The 27,279-nt window shown below is 44.5% G+C and overlaps 1 protein-coding gene and 1 long non-coding RNA gene across 2 annotated transcripts in view; one reads left to right on the top strand and one right to left on the bottom strand.

Moving 5' to 3' along the window:
- Positions 1-27,279, top strand: part of LOC129380472 (uncharacterized) — a 482,520-nt gene that overhangs the window by 277,481 nt on the left and 177,760 nt on the right. The window lies entirely within an intron of this gene.
- LOC129380482 (uncharacterized) lies at positions 5,325-10,084 on the bottom strand. Its single transcript, XR_008608552.2, has 2 exons — positions 9,956-10,084; positions 5,325-5,580 (listed from the first exon to the last, which is right to left on the bottom strand). It is a non-coding gene; the product is annotated as an uncharacterized lncRNA (long non-coding RNA).

Below are 27,279 nucleotides of genomic sequence, written 5' to 3'. Positions count from 1 at the left end.
CAGCAGACACGGTCTGGAAAGTCCTGGTGGGTTCGCGAAGGAAGCGTCGCTTTAGAAGTGGCGCGATTTCACGAGGTACTGACCTCGCTGGCAGCGAACGGCGCTTCGCTGTTCACACGCAGCCTATTTTGGTCCGAGTCCGTCCGATGTGTCTAGTGGGCGCAAGGGATGCAAATGCAAGCGCCCGCATGCGGCTCGATATATGGCAGGGACAGAGTGAATTCGTGATTGGTTGCGGCTGCGATTCCCAGCCGCAGTTGCCGCATTTAGACAGAAGGCCTCGTCTCCTTTCCGTTGTCCATGCGTCTGCAGCCTCTGGGTCATTCTGTGGTAGCTGTACCAACCTCGGGGCTTTAGTTTTAAAGAAATCGTCACTGTTTAGGGGCAATGGGACGAGTCAATTGCCAATTTGCCTATCACGAAAAAAAAACTTTTTCGCTGAGTTACAGTAACACAAGTTTTGTCATTAGGCGCCAAAACTAGACTTGATAAAAAAAGACCTTGCCAAGAAATACTAGTCATGCTCTTTTCCATTTCCGACTTCAGTAATGAAATTCCGAGTCGTGAAGCGTTCAATATTTACCTTCTTTTAAGGCCTTAAGATAAAATGTTTTGCATTAATGGTTTTTGTTTTAGCTTATTTGGTGCTTCGAAACAGTTTTATGTCGGAAAAGAGGCAAACGGTGTGTATAGGCATGTAAGTACGTAGAATAGCTTGTGAAGACTACCGTATTCTCTGCAGTTTAGCGTGATTTCTAGATTGAGGTGGTCCTAGCAGAAACACGACATTTTAAAATTATGCCGTCCTTATGCGGACTTTTTTTTTTGTTTGTTTCGGCTGCAGCACTCCGTTGCGGGAAATAGAAATTACAATGACTCATGAGCATGATCACTTAAGCAGATGCGCACGCTTATACCGGAGAAGGCGTGCCACTTTGGGCTTTGAAGAATATAACGATTAATACGGTGTCACGCGGCCACTTTCAATCGCGATCGAGCCCGCCCGGATCAACAATCTATTTATTTTTATTTAATTCTTTATTTCATCACCTTCAATGCGCGGAGGCGTTGCAGACAGTAGTGACGAAAAAAGAAGCATGATTATTATTAACGTTAGCGGCTATAGTATATACACACAATAATATTCGTCGACAGCGGATTTAAATGCACAAGCACTTGGAATGGTGACGACGGAGGTGGGCAAGTGGTTCCATTCATTCAATTTCTTTGGCAAGGTTGAATCAGAAAATAAGTTCGTAAGGCAAAAAGGGACTTCAACATTACGACGGTGATTAGTACGACAAGACAGATAAGATGGCTCGTTGAGGAGTTCATTTTTCAGATGTGGATTATGAAAAATGTTATGAAATAAGGATAAACGAAATATTTTTCTGCGCAGAGAGAGGTTAGGAAGTTTAAAAGTATGTTTCATCGATGAGACACTTGAAAAGCAGGAATAATTTGACAGAAGACGCGCACTACGGTTTTGTGCTGATTCAAATTGCTTAATGAGAAATTCTTTACTGGGATCCCACAAAGCACACGCATATTCACGCTTAAATCTTACAACTATTTTGTATAATATTAATTTAAGAGAGGATGATGCCTTTGCAAAAATGCGGTGTGAGAAACAACGTGCGATTAGCATTGTTAACGACGTAGTTAACATTCGTTTGCCAAGAAAGGTTAGAAGTTAGATGAACACCTAAATACTTATACGTGGCAACGTCGTCTAGTACAGATCCGTTAATTTGATAAAGACGAAGGTTACAAGTAGAAGGTTTTTCGGGAGATTCTCATTGTACTTTTTAACGTTCAGATGCATTTGTCATATGTTGCACCAATTAATTATAGCATTGAGGTCAGATTTAAGTGCTGTAAGATCAGTGTCAGATGATACTATGCAATAAATTACACAGTCATCAGCGTACAGCATGATGGGTGAACGAACTACATTAGCCAGGTCGTTAATGTAGACTAAAAATAAAAGTGGACTGAGGACAGAACCCTGCGGCACACCGGAAGTAACTGGACAGTAAGAGGAATCAAAATTGTTTGCTGTCGCAAATTGCGTTCGATTAGAAAGAAATGTTTTCAAACCTGCAGACATGTTGGGGTCGATCTCTAACTTGCTCAACTCTAAACGAAGTAGGACGTGTGAGACAAGCTCAAACGATTACTGTAAATGCAAGAATGTACAGTCTATGAAACACTCGTTTTCAAGAGCAGCGAAAAGTTCATTGGTTAAGAGAATTAATTGCGTCTCGACCGCGGTTAGCTCCCTCTCGCAGCTTGCGCAAACACGGCAATCACGACCGAGAAATTCGATCGGTATCAAAAGTGCGCCGTCTGACAACGGTATTATTTGAGGTGGCTTCACAGAGCCAAGCATAAAATGTTTGTGGGCGGTGTCCGTCACCAATATTATGTCATGGTTTGTAGATGCGCTGCATTATACTTTTTCTTTGAACATTTTCGAATTGGAACTTGAACGTGATCATGTTACGTTCATTATTCATTATCATTCTTGCACAAAATGTTGATATAAACATTTGCGTAAAACTTTCCGGGTGTCAGGCCCAGCCCCCACGTTCACTCACTCCTACACGGTGAATGAACATCTTACGTCTTCGGACCCCCGGCCGCAACATGGGGCAGGACCTAGGCGTTCATTTCGCCTTCACCGACCTCATTTTTGTTAGTGGGAGACAAAGGCTTCATTTACTGTATTAAAGGAGGGTCGACTCTCAGCGCGTGAGAAGTTCCCTCACAGGCATCCCCCCTCCCTCCCCCTGGTTCCGGAGGCAATCATTAAGCAGCATACTCGTCCCCCCCCCCTTTTTTTTTGTTGTTGTAATATTTGTTTTCGTGATTCAAAGCAGTGGAAGCAATGTTAGTCGGTACTCTCGCGATAACATTGACAACGGCGCACACAATACGCTCATCATGCAGTGCCCGTGCGTCGCCCTAATTTGTAATTACCGCCGAGGAGCTTTGCGGTGAAGCAGAAATAGTGAAAAAAAAAAAGCCAGTCATGTTGCAAAATTTCGAAATTATTCTCTCATTTATAAAATAATAAATTTGCCAATAAGTTCAGAATAAAAAACAAACACGCTTGGCTTTGCCAAATACACCATATACATACTTTGGTAGGACCAGTTCAAACTGCACGTAATGACTGGACTAGTTATACTTAGAAGTGTTTAAACGTATGACAGGCGAGGACAAACAAGTGGACACACACAAGCGCTAACTTCAACAGAGGTATCTCAGCAAGGGTACAAAAAGCACTCCTTTGTTGTGCCCAGTCAAATGCTTTATTGTGTCAAGACACAGAGACAAATTCACAAGGCTGAATCTTGAAGCAGAAAAAACAGCATGTTTAAATACCAAGTGTGTGAACGCGCCTTCGCAGGCTTTGTCAAAATATGTAACTATCTTTTTTTTAATGTCATATAGCACGCGCACGGCAGCTTTGTTCCGCACGAGTATGGTATGCACGCCTATAAAAAAAAAAAGAGGCAGTTTCGCCTGAAAGGCACGAAGCATTGGTTGCGATAGCAAAATATTATACAGCTATAGCAGTAAGGTTAGTCATCTTGTGAGCCGCATAAAATGCTGTAAATATTCGCTTACTAACTAAATTAACAAGCACGTTGTCTCGCGTGCACATGGAAACATGAATACATCTCGCTCAACGACCGTGGACCCTCGCTGTCAGAACGCTGGCGCAAGGAAGAGCGACAACAGCAGCTAGGGAATTGCCCTTTGTGCTGCGACTCGCTTCAGCGCGAACTAGCGGCGAGAACCCAGCGCACGCAAACTCATCAGCCCTCCGCGCACATATAGACTCTGCCCCTACCGTCGCATCACTTGCAATATACAGCTGGCGCGACTGCCATACGCACCCGCCGCAGGAGTAGGCTCATTTACTTCAAACCAAGGCTTCATTTACTGCATTAGAGGAGGGTCAGTGGGAGGCTGCCTTGCGCAGCTCGAGGCCTGACCTTGAAGACGCCATCCTGGAGTGGGCTGAGAGGGTAGAGTAGGCCTAATTCAAGTAGGTCATCCCCACACCCTCAATCCCATTGCCCCTTCCCTTTAGTTAAAGAGGGACAAATAAAGTTTTTCATTCATTCAGTCACTTAAACAACTCTAAACATATGTTATCTGCACGGCCGAAGCTCAATGCTCGGGGAGATTTGGGCACAAAGCGGCGTTTCCACCCAGATGTATCGTTGTAGTTACTTCCGGGGATGGTGAGCGCCATTTGCCTCTAAAACAGAATTTCCGACAATATTTTGCCGGTCTTATTTAATCCGTGCACATTTTTAGGATACTCACTCAGGAAATCTGTCCTTCGGTCTGTCGGTCCGTCCACTGCCCTTAAGACGATGCGCTCAAAAAAAAAAAAAAAAAAAAAGGAAAGAGAAAAACGGGATTCGATACTTTCGAATATCAAATGAAGTAGTGCATTATTCAATTCGGTTTTCGGATCGAATATACACTATTCGTAAATGCTCATTTTTCGAATGTTCGAATGTTTCTAAACGTCAACTGAGCCCAAATAAACATAACATTGGAGTTAAAGTGTGGTAAATTTTCACCCCCGAGGACATAACTTAGACATAAAACATGAAAGCTTGCATAGTGGATCAAGCTACGTCACTTAGGAAGCCATACTTTACAGGCTGTACAGCGTTCATTCGCACTCTCTGAAGAGTCCTGCGCTTCCGAAGAAACTATTTGTTTGCTCCAGTTGATCCAGTTGTGCTTTTCATAAACAACACTTCATAACGTTCTATGCAACGCAATAAACTCGCTCACGTTAGGAAAACTGGAATGTGGATATCGTTTTATATCGATTATGATAACGACTGTTCATTATTCAAAAACTGTTCGAAAAGTATTCGATTCGATTCTGGCACTATTTGATTCGCATTCCATTTGGTGTCAAAAATCACTATTCGCACACCCCTGTATGGTGTGTGCCAACGTGGCAACCTTTTTTTCGGCATTTCGTGCACAGATACTCAAAAACGCTCTAATATACAGCTATATACGCTACTTCATATTGACGTGACGAGCAGCTCATTCTGGCGCATATATACTGTCGTGCAAGTGCAATGGGCAGTTGTGGTCCGGTTTGCTTCTTCTTTTTTTTTTCCTTGTGTTAAGCGTCGGTTCAGGCAGCAAAGTGAAAATAATAAATGCGCGTCTTTCGACAAACTTAACATTTCAAAAATGTTTGTCCGTTCAGGAAAGCTATCCATATTGTGCGTCTACAAACAAAACACACATGCACGCACGCGCACACGCATGCACACCCAGTAGAAATTTAATTTATAATCTTCCTATACAAAATGTACTGCTTTAACAGCAGAATAAGTCCCATAGCAGAACGTGCAGGTCCCGTGGCAAAGTGTAAAGGTCTCAGTGAGATTTTCGCCGTTGCTGCAGACTCTTCTGGGGCAATGCAAAGTTCTGTAAGATGAATAAAATGCTTTATTAATTCATGCAATAGAAGTAGTGATATAAACATGGATTGGTAGGATCCAGGAACTGTGGGCACTCCCATACCTGTAAAGGGGCGAGTAATAAAGCAATTTATTGTACTATATTTGTATAGCTGCGAACAATGCAATCGATGACAGATGGTTGCAAACACGCACGCATGCACGCGGAGTAGAAATTTAATTTGTTCTGGTCCTATACGAAATGTGCGGTTTAAATACCAACACAGGTCCCACGACAGAACGGACAGGTCCTAGAGCACTGCCCAGGCCTGGGCCGACCCGAAAGCCCGGGCCGGGCTGGGCCATCCGACGCGTTTTTCGGCGGGCCTGGGCTGCATCCGGGCTTCAAGCCACGGGCCCGGGCCCGACTCAGGCTCCCTCAATAAAGGGCAAAAGTCAGACCTCCGAGCACACGCGAGCGTTATGCATTGCATGGTCCAAGGCATTCTGTGCCAAACAGAAGTCACATGTGCAAAGAGTTGGCTGTTATTGTAAATAGAAAAACAGGTAAAGTTCTTTTTTTCTTTTCCACAAGAACCAATATTGTTTCCGCGTATGGAAAATTTTATACAAGGAACCGCTCTTGAAACAGTTTATTGCCCCTGTTACTGCTTTTCTGATGGCACTATGACCGCTTTCGATACCATTATATTATTTTCGCATTCGTGCAAGGGGTGTCTCTTTCTACTGGTGCATTTATTTTATATAATTATGCTCGTGAATTTGCCTGTTTGTGTATATACCGGTTGTTTCAGCTAACACTCACAAATGCTCTTAAAGATTGCCTGTGGCGGATAGCACAATTCCAGTCCATGAGCTGGTCAACTCGATGAGGCGGGCATTACTTATGAGCGCAGTCAAGTGGTTTTGTTTCATTTTTCGTGGGCTTTCTTTAAGCGCGGAAAAAAAAAAAAATCACCACGCAACCTGTACGTTGCCACAATAACTTGGATAGGTCGTTTCTGAACCCCCTCTACAACGTAACGATATGCACTTAGCCCTAAAATGAATATTAAAGAAAATAATTGATCTCAGTTAATTAACTGATTATGCAGCACATAAACATATATTAAGGCGCGCCAAATGACGGCAAACCATACGTCCTTGGTATCACCCAGCTGCGGTTAACCACGTCTTCTAAATCTTTTTTCTTTTTTTCAAGTTACATGAAACAACGTCCGTAACCGTAATGTCTTTTATTTTGCTGCAACAGATTCTTAATCAAGACTCGATCCCTTTTAAAAATTTGTGTGATCATTATTCTTACGAACGGGAAGTGTAGACAAGAGCATTAAAGACAATGCCCTGGGATCGCTGCTATCCGTATTTTGTTGTTAGTTGTACAGGCTTAAAATAATTTTTTTTTTTTTTGCTGCGTTTTATTGCCACTATACGTACTTCTATTGTAATGACGTTTCATGTACCACATTAGCACCGTTTCATTTTTATTTGTTACGTGCCAAAACGACGATACACTTACGAGGCACGCCGTAGTGGGGACCGGATTAATTTCGACCACCTTAAGCTCTTAACGTACACCTACATTTAAGTGCACGGCTGTTTTTGCCTCCATTGAAGTGCGGTGGCCGTGACCGGGAATCGAGGCCGCGTCCTAGAGCTTAGCAGCGCAACAGCTTAATCGCTAAGCTGCTGCCGCGGCTAACGCACCATTTCAATGCACGTATACAACGGATTTCCTTTAGCGTGTCCAGGCTGGGGCTGCTCATGTAATCGTGGGCCCTGGCTAAGCTTAGCAATGAATGCCGGGGCCCGGGGCGGGCCCGGGCTGGGCTCGGTCATGTACACCCTGGCTCGGGCTTTATAAAGCAGGCCCGGGTAGGGTCCAGGCCGAAAAATCTGGCCCGTGCTGTGCTCTAACAGGTCCCATGGCAAAGTGTACAGGTCTCGTTGAGATTTTCGCCGTTCCTGTAGACTATTATGGGGCAATATATTGTTCTATAAAAATAAAGTACTTAATTAATTTATGCAATAGAAGCAGCGATATAAACTCGGATTGAACAAGTAAGATGCTTTATAGGTCACAATAGATGCTGGAGAAGTAGCGATATAAACTTGTATTGGCAGTATCCAGGAACTGTGAGCACTCCCATACTTGTAAAAAAGGCAGTAATAAAACACTTTATTCGACGTGATTTGTATAGATTTGAACAGTGCAATTGATGGCAGGAGGTTAGTACCTAATGTCACGTTGTTCACGGCCTTATGAGACCTCACGACCTCATATCACGAATGATGACCTATTTTTGGTTTCCACGTCTGGCGGCAGACATCGTTGCTTTCATTCAATTTTTCCCCGCTATTGGCACACATCTTTCTCTGTTCTAACGATGCTAATAACAAAGTATCTCTCTCCAAAAAAAAAAAAAAAATGTGCATATCTAACGCATATTTGGGAATCTATGTGAAGCGAAGCTTTCGTCAAGCAGTTATATAAATCCAGTAAAACTGTTCAACTTGAGCAACGAGTTTTGCAGCGTTGCCATACCATGCCAGCCAAGCAAATCAGCAAGACACGGATACTCCATTGCGCGATTTCTCCACCGCGGATTACAGCCTCCATGATCGGTTAATCTCACCATTTGAGACCAGCCCAACTTATATCATTATCTCCAGCACTTAATTTATGTAACAGAAGTAGTGACATAATCTTGTATTGGTGCTATTACCAATACAAAGCTTTGTTTTAATATAGAAATTGTGCGCTTGAAGACGTCTATTTGTTGACCTGTGGTTATTTATTTATTTATTTATTTATTTAGAGTACTAATAGCGCATGTGGGCCTTAGTGTAGCAGGGAATAAACGTCTTCAAATTTTAAAGAACGAATGGTTCCGTTTGTTGTTTCATTGCGCTATTCCGTGGAGAACGAAGCCGGCAACTGGCACATCGGCAGCTGCAGGGGTATTAGACATGAGTCTAGATACAAGCCCATTAGTCACATGAGCGTTGTACTGGGCGTTACCTATATTGCAAGACATAAGCAACGGTCAGCAAAGACCGGGAGAATTCGTTTAGAAAGCTCTGCTTTGAAATTAACAATAACTGTAGCTTTGTAGAACAAAGCACTTTGGTTCATTGTGCTGCTAAAATCGCACCGGTAGAGGTGACGCTTCTCATACAACACGTGAGCTAATAAACCACTACAGGCTATCAGTGTATCAGATATATTGTTCATAAATCATAACCCAATAGACGAATACCGCGGCTGTCAGTTTTATAATTGTATTAAGTATATTGTTCTATAATCCAATGAGATTAAACCAATAGGAGCTAATGAATTTTTTCTGTTCTTTTTCCTAGACGCACACATATTGCGGCCAATGTGCGTTCATTGTTTGTTTGCTGAAAGGCTCTCAATCTGCATTCCCTGCGCGCAGAGGAGCAGTGACGTCATTTTTCGCGATTCAGAGCCTGAAAAAGAATCACGTAAATGATACAGGGTGTAAACAATTTCATTGTCTATTTCTAAACACGCTCAACTATTTTTCAAATACAACCCGTCTGGGTTTCCTTTGTAGCTTCGAGCTGCATACAGGGTGGTGGTCGCTTTTTCCTTTAATGAACCTTCCTCCACCTTGCATTATTCCGCAGAACTAATTTAGAAGTTGCACCCAGCGCCCTACAAGCATATTCTGCCAATTCGAGACAACTGCGAACAATGTGTCATTAGCCGCATTCACCAACAATGGCACTTTTCCTTTCGTGAGCTGTACCAACATGGAACGCAATGCATAACTGGTTTGGCCAGCATCACGTAACACAGAGAGAGACGACAGAACGGAAACAATAACGTCAATGTCGTTCGTGTGTTGCGTTACACTGGTTGAAACCGTCGATGTTCACCAACGCCTTTCTCCTGAGAGTGGCCTGCCAGCGTTAGCATGATGTCGCGGCAGCTCCCGACATTTATAGACGGTCCAAGTTGTAAACAAACAAAGGGAAATAACTAGAACCGTTAATGTCAGCTCTTAGCCATGTTGTATGTAACTGCTGAAAACTGCATGCGCAGATCTCTTCCAATTTTCTTTCAGGCTTTGTATCGACTCACAGTAAACCATGTAACCTTTTCTTGAATTAACAATGCACGCGTGATTCTCTGTAAGTGCTTTTCATCCGTCGGATCATGCCTCATACTTGAACGTTACACCTGACGACGACGCTGCATGCAACTGATGCGGGATGTCCACGGAAGTTACGTATTGGGGGGGGGGGGGGGGGGGGGTTCACAGATAAGCGCAAATATTTTTTGCAGATCTCGAGGGTGAAGTCCGAGTCCTGCATCTTAGGTCATATGTACAGGGAATGTATAGACTAACGCCCAGCAGATCGCGTCAATTACTTTCGCGGTAATCGGCACCTGCGTCGACAATGGCATTTGTTCACCGGCAGTGAAAGTCAGCAGCAGCTCCAGTGCTCACCTACAGAAACAGACACTACGTCCTACATGGAGGCGACGTGCTGCAGCGCTGCACCTGAATATTTTCGTCGAGACGCGATCAAGCTCCGCAAGTACTTTTCCCCTCCGAATCTTAACCAGCGGCACACCATGCAATGTCTCCCATTGCGCTGCGATAGTTTAGGGACTTGCGTATTGTGGCGCCGCTTAACGACAAGAAAACGCACTGCGCGTGGCTTCTTCATCCGATATTTTAGAGAAATAACAACGTTCACAAAAATTTCTGAGTTCGAACGTACGATGTCGCCATGATCGCCCAATGACTTGAACTCGAGGCGTCATACTTTAGTGACCCTGTTTTGTGATATGGTTGGACCGCTATACAATTTTAGACTAAGTCGTATCCAAAGCTGATGCCGGTTCTTGAAAGGCTCAAAATATTTTTTTTGGTATTGGGGGAGTAGATCTGGTGACAAAAAAACGGTATTGTTTGTCCACGAACTGTGAAAAAATTAAGATGTGAACTCATCTAGCTGTGGCCTTAATCATGGCGCTCATAACGTCTCTTCCGGAGTCCGCAAACACTTCTTTCGCTTGCGGTGTGGAAAAGCATAGCCTTCGAGATTTGTTCTGGCTACTTTGAAGCAACTTTCGCTATGGATACAGCTACAAATTGGCTTTGGATACGGCTTGGTTTAGAAATGTATGGTGGACCAACTGAATCATATGTAACAGAATAACTAAATAATTGTACTTAAAAGTGTCGTTTAGCGATTGTGGCGACATCGTACGGTTAAGGTCAGAAACTTTTGTGAACGTTGTCAGTCCTATGGAGTATCGGATGCAGTAGCCGTGCGCAGTACTTCTTCTCGTCGACAAGCGGCGCTCATATACGCAACTCTAAAGACAAACTCTCGAAACCACATTATTAGTGTGGTTTTACCAATGTACTAGCAATCGGTGCATTGGCGGGACCCTGTATCGTTGACATCGCTATGCTGCAAGCTCATCGAGCACGTTATGGCAAAGCACATTACTCAGTTTCGGGAAACAAGTTATTTTATGCAAATCAGCATGGTTTTAGACATGGCCTCTCAACCGTTACACGAATAATCGAAACGATTCACGATTTTTCAGTGGCTTTAGACAAACGCCAACATATTGATGTGTTTGCGTTGACTTTAGGAAAGCGTTCGATAAAGTGGCATATGGTAAACTGCTTTTTCAGCTAGGTACAAAAACAACTCTGTTGCCGAAATGCCAAGTACATGTGATTTGGAATTATTAGAAATTAGAGGACAGAGGAACAGAATAAAATTATGATTTCAGATTTTCAAGGGTCATGTAAAGATTGATAAAAGCAGGTACATACGAGCACCTGTAGACTTAGCAGCGAATACATCACAGTGCACCCATCCGGCCTTATGCCGCCCGCATTAACGTCATTCGTTTTTTCCTGATTTCATCGCGAAATAGAATGGAATACCTGCGCACATTGCTGAATGCGTGATGTAAAAGCGTTTGAAACTTTTCTTGGCGTTCAGCGTTCCTTGTCAATCATTCCATGTTGTTCGATGATGTTGATGATTTGTTGATGTTTGACGTTACTCGAAAGTTCCTTCCAAATTAATTTTGTATTTGTGATGTGTTTCCTTCCTGTAATGATCCTCAAATGAGTGTTAACGGTGTATTTAAATAAATAAAGTAGCACCGCAGTGTAGTCTAACAGGAAAGCTTCAAAGATTGAACATTTCATATACAAAAGCCCAAATTTACCCGCCATCTCACCTGTAAATATTAGTATCAGGTCCACTTGCGCATTTCATATTTATTTTTATTCTTTTTCTCCCGCTCTCCTCTGGAATCTTTTAATCCCATTCCCCATCCCTATACAGAGTAGCATGCCAGCGATTGTATACGCGCCGGCAAAATTCTCTGTTGTTCTAATAAAGAGTATCTCTCTCTCTCTCTCTCTCTCTCTCTCTCTCTCTCTCTCTCTCTCTCTCTCTCTCGACGGTAACATGGTTTATACATGGCGGGGCTGAATTGGTGGTGAAGCGCTGCTTTCGGCCAAGGCCCAAAGCACGGAGCATTTAATTAGCACCGCCAGTGGCGTACCAACTATTTTTCGATTGGGGGGTGGGGGCAAGTCTCTCTCTCTCTCTCTCTCTCTCTCTCTCTCTGTATGTATATATTGGAAAGTGATCCTCGTGGTACGTGCCACCTGGTATCGCTCTGTCGCCGCTGCACCAACAACGGCAGCTGCACTACCCTGCAAAAAATATCACCTTTGAATTATGCAGTGCATTTTCGTTTTTCGTATGCTTTACTAAAAAGCCCCACATGGACGGCTCCTTCCAAGGGAAGCGGAGGGTAGGTTAGCGGCATCTGCATAACATCCCTGCCACCCGGCCTTAGCTCGGGTGCTCCTATCTAAACACATGTAAAAGGACGATTCGTTTTTCTCGGCAGCTACTCCACTGAATTTGGGGAGGCTTGTCGCATTTAAAAGAAAAACTCTTCGAATTTCCTTTCCGGCTTTGTACCGACTTACAGTAAACCGTGTAACGTTTTCTTGAATTAACAATGCATTTGTGACTCCCTGCAAGTGCTCTTCATCCGCCAGCTCATGCCTCACACGTATACGTTACACCTCACGATTCCACTGCATGCAACTGAGGCGTAGTGTGCACGGGAGTTGGACACTGAGGGGGTTTCGTGACGGCATTGATTACAGTGTCACAGGTAATCGCAAAGCTTTCTTGCAGATCTCGAGGGTGAAGTCCGAGTCCTGCCTCTTCGGTCATACATCCAGGGAATGTATTGACTAACGCCGAGCAGATCCCGTCTATGACTTTCGCGGTAATCGGCACTTGCGTCGACAACGGCATTTGTTTACAGGCAGTGAAAGCCAGCAGCAGCTCGAGTGCTCACCTATACAAACAGACGCTACAGCCTGCATGGAGGCGACGTGCTGTAACGCTACGCCTGAATATTTTCGTCTAGATATGACCAAGCTCCATAACCCGTTTTGCTCTCCGAATCTTAACCAGCGACACACCATGCAATAAACAAATGCCTCCCCTTGCGCTGCAAGTTTGGGATGGATGGATGGATGGATGTTATGAGCGTCCCCTTTGGAACGGGGCGGTGGCTTGCGCCACCAAGCTCTTACTACTATGCTGCCTAATATCCTACCTATGTTCACCAATTAAAAAAAAAAAAAAAAAAAAAAAAAAAAAAACCACTATGAACTACCACGTCCAAATTTTCTGATACCCTATTGCGAACTGTGCTTTTGTACGTCTCCGTCTTTTGTCGTTTCCCTACTTTTCTTCCACCAATCCTCCAATCGCCTCTTACTGATGTCTATTGCGGACCTGTTTGCTTTACCACTGCTCCCGCTGAACCCAAGGGCTTCAAGGAGGCCAGTGGTGCCTAAATCGACCGCTGGGTAGACGTCCTCACATTCTAATAAAATATGTTCCGTCGTTTCCCTAGCTTTACCGCAGCAAGCACATGTTTCTTCTTCATTCTTATATCTCGCTTTATAGGTGCGTGTTCTAAGGCATCCCGATCTCGCTTCGAAAAGTAATGAGCTTCCCTTTGAGTTATCATAAATGGTTTCTTTCCTAATTTCGTTTTTTCCCCTTAAGTAGTTACTCATGGCAGGTTTCTTTTCCATTGCCGCCACCCATGAGATTAATTCAGCCTCTCTGACTTTCCGCTTGACCTTCTTTGTTGCTGTGTTGCCCACCCCACAGGCCGCATACTTGCTGGTAAGCTTCCTAGTTCTTTTCCTCCACTGTGAATCAATGTTTTGCCTGTACAGATACCTGAACACTCTCCCAGCCCATTTACTTTCCTCCATATTCCTCAGCCGTTCTTCGTACTCAATTTTACTGCGGGCTTCCCTCACTTCAAAACTAGTCCAGCCCATATCCCCTTGCACAGCTTCATTTGTAGTCTTCCCGTGAGCGCCCAATGCGAGGCGACCCACTGACCTTTGGTTCCCGTCGAGTCCTGATTGTACCCCTGATTTAAAGCAAACAACCGCATTTCCAAAAGTAAGTCCTGGAACCATTACCCCTTTCCACATACCTCGGAGGACCTCGTACCTATTGTATCCCCATAGCGCTCTGTGCTTCATTATGGCTGCATTTCTCTTCCCCTTGACTGTTATGGTTTTTTCCTGTGTTTCCATATATCCGTTGCCTTCGTTTATCCATATACCAAGGTATTTATATTCTGTTACCCGAGGTATTTCTTGGCCCTGTATCTCCACTGTCTGTTCACTGTTTTCATTGAATACAATAACACCTGATTTTCTAACACTAAATTTCAAACCTAACTTGTTGCCTTCCTGTCCACAGATATTAGCCAGACGTTGCAAATCACTTTGCTTGTTTGCGAGCAACACAATGTCGTCCGCATAAAATAAACCTGGGAGTTGCTGCTCTATTACTGTACCTGCCTGTTTGTATGAGAGATTAAACCCGATATTACTTCCTTCTAGCGCCCTCTCCATCCTCACCATGTACATCATAAACAGCAGCGGGGATAAAGGGCACCCCTGCCTCAGTCCCTTGTTGATATGAACTTTCTCCGCGCTCCTCATCCCTTCCCATTCAACGCAAACAGTATTTTCTAGGTAAATCTCTCTCAAGAGCTGTATACAATCGTTACCTAAGCCTTCCCCTTCCAGAATATCCCACAAAATGCTGCGGTCTACGTTGTCGTATGCTCCTGTAATGTCCAAAAAGGCTACATACAACGGTCTGCTTTCTGCTTTTGATATTTCAATACACTGAGTAAGAACAAACAAGTTATCATCCAAACGCCTACCTATTCTAAAGCCATTCTGAAGCTCTCCCAAAATGCCATTATTTTCTGCCCATGCTTGAAGCTTTAATTTCACTGCCTGCATTGCTAGCCTGTATATTACCGATGTAATGGTCAACGGTCTATACGAGTGAATTCTGTCTTTCTCCCCCTTACCTTTATAAATTAAATTCATTCTACTTTGTCGCCAACTGTCTGGTATTCGTCTATCTTTTAAAGTTTTTTCAACTGCTTTCACGAGAGCTTCCTTACTTTTTGGTCCCAGTTCATTTATCAGCCTAACGGGAACCTCGTCTAGCCCTGTGGCTGTGCGCTTAGGAATTTTCTCTTCCGCTTTCTTCCAGTTTAAATTTGTAAGCACTAGCTCCTTTCCCCCTTGGGTCTCTTTCATGCTCTTTTTTTCTTCAAATACAACCTTGTCCTTGCCTTGGAAAGATTCGGCTGTTACTTTTTGGATGTAATTTATTGCTGCTTCTCCTTCCAGTCTGTTTTCATCTTCGTCTAGGATATGTTGTTGTATTGTTGTTGCCTTCCTGCCTAATAATTTTATGTGATTCCAAAATATTCTAGGTGCAGCCTTCTTTTTCTCACGTATTTCTGACAACCAACGTTCACTTTCACCTTTTAATTTTGCTTGCACCAGTATTTGAACCATGGACTTTTTCTCCTGGTATATTTCCCATTTACTGGTTACTTCATCCTGTGGCAACTGCGCCTTCTTTGCCTGCCTGTGCTCTCGAGATGCTTTCTGTCGTTCGGCGATGGCTTCTCGTATCTCCTTGTTCCACCAGCTTTTCGGTTTCTTTTTTCCTTTCCAATGAACATGTTGTTTCTCTTTCCGTATTTCTGTCGTTACTACACTTAGAAGCTCACCATATTCCCACCCCTTACTTGGCAACTTGCCAATTTCTTCCTCCACTCTAGTGACTATATTTGCTATTTGTTCAGCGTTCAAATTTGGACTGGCCATTTTGCTTTCGTTGCTCTCTTTCCCAACTACATATCCCATTTTCAAAATGATGCGTTTATGGTCACTCCCTATGCTGCTAAACCCTTCCTCATCGATGACCATTTCTCTCAACTTATCATGAATTCCTTCTGTCATCAGACAGTAATCAATGGTCGATTGCCGGTTTCCCACTTCCCACGTGATCTGTCCTTCACACTTAGGCCCTGTATTCACGATCACGAGATTATGTTGCTCGCAAAGGTCTAGCATTGACTTCCCGTTATTGTCGGTATAGCCGTCTAAATCCTGTATGTGGGCATTCATGTCACCTAATAGGACTATCTCAGCACCATTCCCGAAACCCCTGATATCAGCGCTTATGCATTCCACTAACTCTTTATTCTTCTCTGTGCAATTTATTCCGGTCCACAAATACGTAACTCCAAGCCAAGTTTCTTTCCCACTCATTGTACCTGATAACCAAAGATGCTCTTGACATTGTGAATTTACTCTTTTCCATTTGGCTCCCTGATGGATGAGCATTCCGACTCCCCCTCCCTTTCTTTCCGACTTAGTTCTGTTGCACCCTTCCCATACATAATTCCCAATAACTGGCGGCTCTTCTGAGTCTCTAAGGTGCGTTTCTGTAACCGCATACACCCCTATTTGTTCTCTATGTAACTGCTCCTCAATCTCTGCCCACTTTTCCTTTCTTCTGCCGCCCTGCATGTTTATGTAGCCTATTGCATGGCGAGCTCTTGTTCTTGTTTTCCTCCTTTTCCTGTTATCGACGGCGATGCTCTTCTGATGTTCCCCTAGGGGACCTTCTCCATTACTACCTACTCTGACCTCCTGAACTAACGTATTGTGGCGCCGCCTAACGATAAGAATACGCACCACGCCTGGCTTCTTCGTCCGATATTTTAGAGCAATGACAACGTTCACAAAAGTTTGTGACCTTAAACGTACGATGTCGCGGTGATCGCCCAATGACTCGAACTCGAAGCGTCATATTTCAATGACCCTGTTTTGTGGTATGGGGAGACTACTGTACAATATTAAGCTATGTCGTATCCAAAGCCGATGTCGGTTTTTGAGAGAGTCAAAATGTTTTTTGTATTAGCGGAGAAGTTCTGGCTCGCAAAAAAAGGATGTTGTTTATCCACGAACTGCGAAAAAATTAAGAACTGAACTCATATAGCGGTTGCTATAATCATGGCGCTCAAAACGTCTTTTCCGGCGCCCGCAAACACTTCCTACGCTTGCATTGTAGAAAAGCATAGCCTTCGAGATTTGTTTTGGCTACTTTGAAACAACTTTCGTTATGAAAAAAAAGCGACATATTGGCTTTGGATACGGCTTGATTAAAAAATACATAGTTGACCAAGCGTGTCACGTAGCAGAATTACCGAATAATGATGCTTGAAGGCGTCGCTGAGCGGTTGTCGCGACATCGTACGGTTAAGCTCAGAAACTTCGGTGAACATTGTCCGTCATAGGTCATATCGGACACGACAGCTGTTCGTAGCACTTATTCTCGTCGACAAGCGGCGCTAAAATACGCAACTCTAAAAACAAATTCCGGAAACTGCATCAATGGTGTGGTTTTGTGAATGTACTATTAGTTTGTGCATTGGCGGGATGCCCAAAATGGATGGATGGAAAACTTTATTTGGTCCTGCAAGTAGTGATAAATAACCACTAAGCGGGCTGCTCCCACGTCGGGACCGGAAGGCCAAGCCTCACGGCCACGTCGTGAGCCTGCTGGACAGCCCAGAATTGTTCTTCCAGGTCCGGGCTGCGATGTGCAGCCTCCCACCTGGACGCGTCCTTGATCGCCGAGTCTTCAATTCTTTCGCAAGACCAGAGCATGTTTTCGAGCGTGGCTAAAGCACCACAATCCTCGCAATTGGGCTCTGTATAAGTCTCAGGATAAAACATGTTCAGCCTCCGTGGGCAAGTACCAGTCTGTAGTAAGCGTAATGTAAGTGTCTGAGCACTGTTTAGTTTAAGATGCGGCAAAGCGTAAACCCTGCGATTAAGAAGGCAATACTTCGTGATCTCATTGTATGTGGCAGAGGAGTCTCTGTTGTAGGGGGGTACCGCCTCGCCGTGGCGCGGGGCAGAATGGAGGGTAATATGAGCGGATTCGGAGGGGTTCCCTCAATCATCCCAAGGTGAGCAGGCAACCAACATAAGTAGTGTTGAGAGATCTCGCAGGTCTGCATAATTTTAAAAGCAAGCTTAGCCACCGAGCCCTTCTCAAAGGCCCTAACGGCCGACTTTGAATCACTACATATAAAAGGCCTGCGCCTGTCAACCAGGGCGAGCGCAATAGCCGCTTGCTCCGCGACCTCTGGCCTATCAGTCCGAACGGTAGCAGCGTTAACGACACTGCCCTCATTGTCCACGACAACTACGGTAAACACCTTCGTCTCCTCGTTAAAAGAAGCATCGACGAAGCCAACCTTCTGATTCTCATCACGAATGATCGAGTCTCAGCAGGCAAGCCCCCCTGGCCTTTCTTCTACCCACATTTCGCTCCGGGTGCATGTTCCTGGGTACAGGCTTGACGCGATACCGCTTACGGACCTGCAAGGAAATACCGACGTCAAGCTGCGAAATCTTCTCCTGAGGAACACCTAACTAGAAGACATGTTTTTTGCCGCAATTGAACACTCACAAAAGGAAGACACATAAAGACAACACGGGCGGCATTTCACACTGATTTATTTTGGGCTGTGACCCAAGAATATATACATACACGCATGCGCTGGCTGTTCACAGATCTACGTTACCCAGTGGTCAAACAATCTAGTTTCCGATTTATAGAGCACGATAGATGTATCACTAACACAATTTGTACCTTTCTTTTTAAATAGTAGGCTTCCATCAGCTCACGGGCTGTTTGAAATCTACTTCTGCCAAGAATCCTAATCTCAGAAAACCGTGGTTCGCACATGCAGGTCTTGCAGTGCGCATGCAAATGTGCCACGCCATCTTTCATTAGATTTAGTTCGTGTTCCCTGGCACGTTCATTTATGCAGCGTCCAGTCTGTCCTATATAGGACTTGCCGCACTCAAGGGGAATTTCGTACACCACGCCTGTAGCGCATCTCCCGTATCCTCTATTCTACATTGCAGCTCCTTGAACCTCCCATCGATCGAGCCCAGCGACTCAGTGAGACGCGTATTCAGCTGCGCCGGATCATCGTTGACCTGCTTAACACTATCCACAACACCTCCTTCACCTCAGATCTCAGCTTCCTCGACGCGGGCTTCGCCTCATGGGTCATCGCCTTCCTCTTTGAGGGGCGCGACCGACTCACCTACATCAGCAAAATCCATGCTCTCTATGGGCTCAGGCATTGCCCTCTCGGCCGGTGCAGGGCCTGCCGCACCCTTAAGGTCCGAGATTTCCGCCCTAAGCAACCTCACCATTTCTCTCAACTCCGCGTTTTGCTGCCCTAGCCTCTTGAATCTCGCCTCATTCTTGCTGTGCTCTGGCCTTACCAAACTAGCCGAAAATGGAGCAACTTCAGTTATAGAACTATCTGTCTGTCCAAGGGCGCTCCTTGGCGCATCGTGTATCCGCATAAACCCGTGCTCGTCTTTTCTTTGCCGCGTTCCGTAGCTATGCTAGAATTACCTGACGAATTATTCAAAGAATGGCTTAAGGCAGGGGGGCGACCTTTGCGCGCGCTCTGTCAGCAGATCCAACAGAGGCTTGTTTGCGAAGCATTGCATAATGAAACTACCCCCGTCAAAAAAAAAAAAAAGAAAGACATTGGAAATTTTGAAATGCATTTTTGCTGCCATTTAGAATTGCTGCAAATGAAAATTAATACCCATTGGTTTTCCGAAATAGTTGGTATGCTCTCCTAAATAGTAAGGGAATTAAAGCCAATTAGTATGATTCCAATTATTTCGCAATCTAACGGGTTGACGCCGCACAATTCGTTTAAGCCCACTTTGTATCCGTGCGCCGTTTTCGACACAGAACTGCGTTTCGCATATTTAGTTATTGAAATTTTTTTGTTATTGAAAAAATGACTTGCCACTGTGAAGTTATACCCAAATTATCATTTGGCAGCAGAAACATGCAAAGATAAGGTGCAGTGTTAGCATTCTGATAGTAGTACCTGATAGAAGCACTCACCCCTAGAATGATGCCTACCACTACGGTAAAAAAAAAAAGAAACATTGGCTGAGGGATATTTGTGAATTTTTGCCATATATGGGAATAACGTTTGCCAGTGTCTGCACCCAGAACTCAGTGTCTCCGTGGTACGACCACGGGATGCGCCTCAAAACAACTGCAGCAAATAAAATTATGGATTGAATATGTGTCCACCATGGAAATTAGTGCATACATCTCATGCGGCATCCCCCTGTAGTCCACGGTAACATGGTTTATATGTGACGGCGCTTGATTAGTGGTGAAGCGCTGCTTTCAGTGAAGACCCGAGGCCCGAGGCATTTCATTCCCACCTCAGTAATGTCCGCGGTAACGCGGTTTATACATGCAGGGCAGGATTCGGGGTGTAGCACTGGTGTTGGTGAAGACACAAGGCGCGACGAGGGATACCCGATGGATACCCACAAGGCGCGACATGTGGTGGATACCCACAAGGCGCGACATAAGGGATACCCGATGACTGCTAGAGAATCGTGGGAAATTTTGAGCGATAGCGGAGATAGTTGTCTGTCTTTTTTATTCCCGCGTGTTAAACTGCCAAATTTACGTTTTGTAATTTTTTCGTATATTGCTGCCAAAATTAAAAGTGAGGGTACATAAGCGAGACTAAATAAACTATGATGCGCCTTTATCATGTTGCAAAACATGCACTGAAAGAGTCGCGAAAGAAACTCGCTGTAAAAAGACTGATTAAAAATTTACAAGAAAAAAAGTATTTTTCTATCCTCTTGTTCGAAAGCCCAGTTTTTCATTTTCTTGTTTATTTATAAATTATGGGGTTATACGTGCCAAAACCACTTTCTGATTATGAGGCACGCCGTAGTGGAGGTCTCCGGAAATTTCGACCACCTGGGTCTCTTTAACGTGCAACTAAATCTAAGTACACCGGCGTTTGCGCATCTCGCCCTCATCGAAATGCAGCCGCCATGGCCGGGATTCGATCCCACGACCTCGTGCTCAGCAGCCTAACACCATAGCCACTGAGCAACCACTGCAGGTCGTTTTGTTTATGTCAAAGGGGTAATTGCGTATACTATTGAGCTTGTTTTATTGCAGTTAACAAGGTTGTGTGACTCAAGCATAAAATGTATGAAAGCATAAAACACACTCTCAGTCGGAATATCGTACGATTATGTAAGCCGCATTGTCCACCTTGTCTCAGTTACTGTTCTTTTTTTTTTTTTTTTCGTGCTGACCACGCAGGTGTGAGCTGAAATAAGCTGGTTTCCACCCTATGAAAGCATTTTTCTGCGTGTTACAAAGATGTTCTTGAATAATAAAAAAAAATAATAGTCGCGACACCCCTGTGAGTGTCCTTATCTGATGAACACGCCCAATATTTGGTTGAAATAGAGGGCATGCTGCAGGTGTTGTTTGACGGAAGTTTAACCTTTCTAAATTCATTTGTAGCTGTTGTAGAAAATTACTCGTGTAAACGCTCCGGAGCGGTGGAAGCATAATATCACGAACCGTGTAGGATGATGATAAAAACTTTTCTATAGGACGCAACACCCTTAGTCCCGGTGCGTTCTTCGCGCAGCTCGAACGGTCGCTGGGTGTATGGTGTAAGGTGGAGAATAAAATAATCCGAAACAGCGTCCATCATCAGACCCTGCAATAACCGTTAAAACCGTAAGCAATATGATTGTCACTTGTTACCTCGTCTGGCTTTTCTTTAATTGTACAGCACTTTTCGTGCAAAATTGGCAACTGGACAGAAATGTTGCAAGGAGTTGGAAGGAGTTGCAAGGAGTGAGAGCGCCAAGGCAACAGCCAAACAGGAAGGACAAGCGAAAATTAACAAATTTCACGGTTGTTTGGGAAAATATATATGGATCAACATCTCTGTATTTAAAAAGGAAGTAGAGAAAACGCCGCCAGAAGTGGAAAATAATTCCGTGTCTTTTGAATCACACTTCTATAGTTATCGGTCGAGCCGCCTGACGTAGGCACTTCTCTGCTGTGACAATCTGAGTGTTTTTCTAAACTTCCGCGGTGGGCGCAGTACGTCTAGAACCGCAGCGTCCTGCGCTCTACGTGGTTGTACGGGACTGGTGACCACACATCGTTACGCAACTTACAAAATAACAACACGAGTCAGTTTTGGCACCTAAAGTGGTAGAGCACTAAATGAGGGATCCAAAAGAACTGTGATTGTTCCGCAATCGTATATATTTCTCTATAGTTCTTCCAGCGCTAATTCAAAAAATGCTGCTAGACATCTTTATTTTGTACTTTCGCTTGTTTACTTGTTCTTGGCAGCGTTCTTCTTGCGCTACTGTCATGCGCGACTCCATTTCAATTCTCTTTTGCGTGTTTACGCGTCTTCATGGCGGATGGTGGGCATTATTCACATTTGTACTAGTAAAGGTAGTCCCCCCCCCACCTCATTTGCATAGAAAAGTTACCTTGGGTTGCCATCCCCCCCCCCCCCCCAAAAAAAAAAAAATCCTGGGTTCATGACTGCACTTGCCCAATGTCGTGAAGGAGCTGAACGTGTCTCAAGGTTGCCACTCCGAAGAAACAGTAGGCATCCTTTATATGCAGGAAAATGTTTTATGAGCGCCAGTGAAAGGCGGGTATTGCGGGAAAATTCCCGGGAGACTGTTCAAAAGAAGCGGCTTCGATGGAAATCGTGCTGTCATTCCGCACGGTCGTACAAGGCTCCTAGGTTTTTTAAAAGTTTTGTTACAAGTCTTTACCGCAGATACGCGGGCACGAACGTAATGCGATCGCATCGATGCGATAGAACGGAGCCAAGCGGATATTACTAATTTCTTGCTAATCTAACAACGTTGATATTTTGTACCGATTAGGCGCAGCAGTGAACTTCCGCCATTTTTTTTTTCTTTTTTGTTCGTGGCTGTGGTTGCGCTACTTTTGTCTATCTACACAAGCAGCAGAAAGTCCCCGTTACAAAATCGGCCCGACGTCTCTGGCCGACTGCAGAACGGTTGGCCCGACCTCGGCACCCGATGGGGGGCCGGCATCGGGGATTGACACTGGCCTCACGTCTAGCGACCATCGGCAAGTGACTTACCACTCAAGCCGACGTGGCCGAATGCACACTGCACTTGGGCCGACTACGACCCAACATTTCGTAAGCACCGGTTTGCCATTGGCCATCGGTTGGGTTGCGGACTTTTTTTTTTAATTTTGTTATATTAAACAAAAGACATCAGGTTTTCTTTTTTTGCTGCATGTTGCATTTTCAGGTCAACGATATGCAGTTTATTGGAGGCATTTAACTCGCGCTGACACTTTATTTACGCTATATGCGCGTAATCCACATCTGAAACATAATTAAACGCCTCCATTTATTATCTTTAGTATAAATACGTAACACGCAACAAGAGAAACAAGTGAACGCAATGTTTTCTCTTTTAAGGTGTTTATTTTGCAGTCATAAAATACATCAATCTTTTCGTGCAGCAGTGTTAACAACTTGCAAGTAGTCTTTGTTCACTGAAATAGTACGATACAGCTAAAGGACAGCGCTGGTCTGCTGTGAGAGTTTCCCATACTGCCCGGGAGGCTCTCTTTCAGCCTTTGCCATGTTCTTTGCACTGAATGGTGTACTATCCGGCATTTCTCTGTCACCGTCGATAGTGAAGCTTGGCAGTGCTGATACAAACTGAAACAAACGAACAAACAAATAATATAGTAATGAATAACTCTGTGAACCATGCGGATGATTTAGTGGACTTTTTTCACATTCGTGTGCAAGAAATCCTGGCACAGTCGCGGACACAATAACTATTTCGTCTTTGCACATGCATGTAATAAACATATACTGTGCACTTTCAGTGAAAATTAGCGCGTTCAACTTCTGCGATGGGATTCACGCTTTAGAACCGCCCAAGGGAATATGAGGACAGGAAGGATCGATTTACCGACTTGACTCAGGATATATATATATATATATATATATATATATATCCAGGCAGCGCGATAAATGAATGCGACAACACATGGTTGCACAAACAAAATAGCACGCAGACTGCCACGAGATAAGTATATAGGCTGACATCACGTCGAGACTGCGGTGACAAAGTATTACACGTAAACTACGAAAACGCGACAACAGAACAATTGAGGAACAACTTGCATATCGGTTGTCCGCAGTGTTTCACGTACGTGTTTTTTTGTCTGATGTTCCAGTCCACTAGGGGAAAGTGCCACACTCAATCCATTCTTACTGGCAATGCTCCATGGACTTGATTCACTCCGCGGATTACAGCTTTCGCGATCGGCTTATGTCACCATCTCCGAGATCAGCCCAGCTTATACTACTGCATTATCTCCAGCACTTAATTTATGTAATAGAAGTAGTGGTCACCAGTGGCGTAGCCAGAAATTTCGTTCGAGGCGGGGGGCTCATTTTGCAGCTTGGCTTCCTCCTTATAGAACTTGTCGAGGAATCAAATACATTAAACATTAGTAATAACTGCGTTGCCTTTGCTAAAGATGCTGCAGACGAATTCTTGAACGCTACGCCCTGTCAAGACAAATAAAATATCTAATTTTCATAAAACAATATAATCGTATGTCTCAAAAATTGTGCCCGAAATAACTGATATCAATGCTTCCATGTTTTCTTTATATTTAATGAGTAAAGCAAATATCACACGAACTTTCGAACTATATCAGTTTGAAACCAGCAAAGCAGTACCTGCCGCGGATATGAAAAATGTAAAGGCCACGAAATGAACAAGTTGAGGAGAAATATTTTAATAAAATTTTTTTAGCCTCCCTGCCTTTCTCTCATTTGCATCTCTCTGTCATTCAAGAGCATTTTTTTTACATATTTGTACATATGCAACAACCAGGGAAAAATCTCAATGACGCTGTCCTAGAATGTATTGCGTAGGAGCAGACGTCACTGGTCGTATATTTTGAGCGATTGCTCCGAAATTCCATAAAGTCGCAACAGAGAGCAACATATAAAAAGAAGGAGTTCTACAAAATATACGAGGGCGAGTCAAATGAAAGGGAGCCAATGCGAATATATGACAAATCGGGTATACTTTATTTAAAAGTAGTCTCCATGAGCATTTAGACCATTGTCCCACTGACTAACCAGTCGCGTGATTCCCGTCTCATCAAACTCCTTGGGTTGCTGCTTCAAAAAGTCTGTAACTGAATCTTTCACGTCATTGTTCGACAAGAATCTGGTTCGCTTCAGCTGTTTTTTCAGATGCTCCAAAAGTAAAAGTCGCAAGGCGACAGGTCTGGGCTGTATGGCGGATGTTGCAGTGTTTCCCACTTGAACTTTGCCAATTTTTATTGACCATATCGCGACGTAGGGACGGGCATTATCGTGGAGCAAGATAACCCCATTCCTCAATTTTCCACGTCGTTTGTTTTTGATTGCAACACGCAGCCGATCTGACGTTTCACAATATCGCAAACGATTGATATTCTCCAGGCTTAGCAAATTCGGTCAATAATGGCCCCTGACGATCAAAAAAGAAAGTCAACAACGCCTTTTCGGCAGAAATGACGGCGTTTGCTTTCCTTGGGCGTGTTGAATTTAAATGTTTCCACTGTAAGCTTTTCCATCGTGTTTCAGGCTCGTAGTAGTGGCACCATGAATCGTCCCCGCTCACAATTGCAGACAAAAAGTCGTCACCCTCATCATGATACCGGGCTAGATAAGTCAAAGCAGCGCCGAACCTCTCCGTCTTCTGGCGGTGGTTCAAAATCTTGGGCATCCATTGCGCGCACAAGAGCCGATAACCGAGATGTTAATGAATTATAGTGTGAGCCGAACCGTGACTGATGTTTACACGCCCTGCCAATTCATCGATGCTTATCCTCCGTTCTTTTCTAATCAGCCTTTGCAATTGTGTTGGGGTGACTATGTATGATGCGTCAAACAAGGCAAATAAACTTGTTGCGCAACCACAGATTAACAGATCACAGCCCCCCCCCCCCTCCCTCCACACCATTCGATGTATCGCGTGCGACGGAAGGCTTCCTCCCCGCTTTTCTTCCTTGCGCGCACAAGACTGAGCCCCCATCGCCGGTTCACTAAACGGCTCACCTATGCCACCCCCACCCACACCCTTTCACTCGCACAGACAGCATGCGGCGCGCGGTCACGATGTTACCGCCCTTGGACTTTATACGGAACATGAAGGCTACGGCAACGGCAGGAATGCGCCTGGAGTGTCCGTATAATTGCTATCGCAATAATGTAATGAGAATATCCGGCAACTGAAGCGTCCCGTGGCCCATTACTTTCCGCAAAAGAAGAAGTGACAAAATCGAACTTTCACCATGCGAGAATTCGCTAAACAGTTTATTTCTTTCTTTTGTGCGGCGGGGGGGGGGGGGGGGGGGGGGGTTGCACCGAAATGAAATAACGGAAAGGAAAGCATGTTGGCTACAATCGAATGCCTACTTTGGGCACCTAGTGGGGCGACCGAAAGAATATCGAAGAAAACGTGAGACGCTTGGTCCACAGAGAACCATACTCATACTGCTCGGTATCCTACACCGGCGAGACAAGGCTTTCTGGAAAGGTTGCGCTCAAGCGAACGCGTTGCAACACGTCGAGTCCCCACAGTGATGGCGGCGAGCGACCATTGTTTCTTTTTCTCGTGTGCTAGCCAGAAGGACTTTAAAACTCTGGCAGGCCAAAATCCACTCTGAGAGGGAAAAACGAACGCGCGCCGAAGTGCGCCGCGCGTTGGTCGGCACAACACGAGAAAAACGCATGCCCTCTGGCTGGCTCTGGCAGCCCGCGGGTAGGAGAACAAGAAAACTGAAGAAGCTCAATGTGTGCTCGCCACTAAAAGCCAAAGTAAAAAAATAAGGAAGAACGTAGTTGCCTTTGCTGGCATCAGAGCCTTGACACGGTTACTTTGGCGCAGGTGAAAAAAAAAAAAAATGACGGCACAAATGAACCACCACAACGCTTCGTATCATCGGACCTCGCTGTGTGCTGTCAACTTGTCTGATAGTCTGTTTATTTGGCTTATCTCGTTGTATGGTCCGATGTACGACTTTAGAAAAGTCAATGCACGTTTGGCGTCGAATGTTTATAATCGCATTAATCCCACAAGATCCCGGAACTGAAAATCTAAAGCACGACTTTGGAAATGTCAATGCACCTTTCGCATCAAAAGTTGGCGAGAACTTTATGCCCATAAAGTTTCAGAATTGAAATCCAAGCGCTCCCTAGATGCCACGGCATCCGCGTGATGCCGCGACCAGCGCCCTCGTCATCAAAACGCCTTTGAGACTTTGTGCTTGTTTATTTATTTATTTACAGTACCCTCAGAGTAAGTATACATTATAGAGGGGAGAGGCAACATCAAGGAGGTAAAATTGATGTACTGAAAAGGCACAG

This window comes from Dermacentor andersoni, chromosome 1 (genome assembly GCF_023375885.2).
Source record: "Dermacentor andersoni chromosome 1, qqDerAnde1_hic_scaffold, whole genome shotgun sequence".
Lineage (NCBI taxonomy): Eukaryota > Metazoa > Arthropoda > Arachnida > Ixodida > Ixodidae > Dermacentor > Dermacentor andersoni.
This window is presented reverse-complemented; position numbering and strand designations above follow the sequence as displayed.